The 1242-nt window shown below is 47.6% G+C and overlaps 1 pseudogene; it reads left to right on the top strand.

The window, feature by feature from the left end:
* The first annotated feature begins 575 nt into the window (after positions 1-575).
* On the top strand, positions 576-985 carry LOC114230185 (pancreatic progenitor cell differentiation and proliferation factor B-like; annotated as a pseudogene).
* Positions 986-1242: the final 257 nt, after the last annotated feature.

The raw sequence follows: 1242 nt of genomic DNA, 5'->3' as shown, positions 1-1242 counted from the left end.
CAATCCTGGCTTTAAAGCTCAGTGCTCTCTGCTGTCTAGTGGAGAAATCAGACAACATATGGACCAGGTGGTCACAATTAAGATGATCAAGGAAGGGCAGGCCGACTTTGGGTGCCTCTGGGCGCAATAGCCTGAGGATACAACCTCACCTAGGTAGCACTGAGTGGGTGCTTAATTAAATGTTTTTCATTCTCTCTGTTTAGTGGAGCTCTCTGCAAAGCATTGTTTTTGCTCCTGAACATCCTGGTTATTAAAATGTGATATAACATTTATCTTTTCTGGGAGTTTACCATCCACACCAAAGAGGTTAGAAATATGAACAATATATATATATATGTGTATATATATAACCTAAAAATATCAATATAAGGTAGTATGTTATGTGTACAACTAGGGCATTGATTTGGGGCATTTAGAATTGTGGTTTCCAAGATATGATTTCTTGTAGACAGGTGGAGAGAGTAAATAATAAGAGCTTGGGAATCTAAATGCTTGTCAAGCATTAACCATGGGCTTTAGGCTGTAAGGAAAACAGATAACACATAGTATGATAAATATACATCCTGCACTAAGGCATGTTTGTCCTGGTGGAGCAGCCTCCAGAGGTGTCCGCAAATGAGCTGGGCGGTCTAGCAACCCCCAGGCCCTGCCATGCACAATCAGGTTCTCACGGAGGTTTCCATCAACCCAAGCAAGGGGCAGCTATCCCCTACAGAGGCTCGCTCCTGGCTACCCACAGCTAGTGCTGGCGCCACCTGGCCTCCACTTCCAGTAACAGCTCCTGCAGAAGAGCAGGATACCTTGGGAAAGTCTTCCCCCACCACCTGAGTCACCCCATGCAGGCCTGAGTCACTGGTGAGGGAGCTTGTCTTTGGAAAGTCCACTCTCCCGCTCGTGGCCGTGGTATTGGTGCCCCTGGAGCACTCAGAATCTTCCCAGGCCTCCAGTGGCATCATCACCTGTGACCTGTCTGGAGAAGCCATGACAAAGCAGCCTGGCGGCCAGTAGGACAAAGCCAACACCTGGGAGCGACCTCCTGAGCCAGAGCCACCAGTGGCCTCGCTGCGGAGGCACTGGACGCATCCATGCCCTACTACTAGGAAGGTTGCAGTGAGCAGAGAAGCAATTGGTTCTTTTTGCATGAAAACACCTAAACTGAAATTTAGAGCGCCCCAATGCTACTATCTATGTCACACCTGAACGTTCCTGATGCAACTAGCAAGAGTAAAAAGTAAAATAATG

The sequence above is a fragment of the Eptesicus fuscus genome, chromosome 4 (assembly GCF_027574615.1).
Source record: "Eptesicus fuscus isolate TK198812 chromosome 4, DD_ASM_mEF_20220401, whole genome shotgun sequence".
NCBI lineage: Eukaryota > Metazoa > Chordata > Mammalia > Chiroptera > Vespertilionidae > Eptesicus > Eptesicus fuscus.
This window is presented reverse-complemented; position numbering and strand designations above follow the sequence as displayed.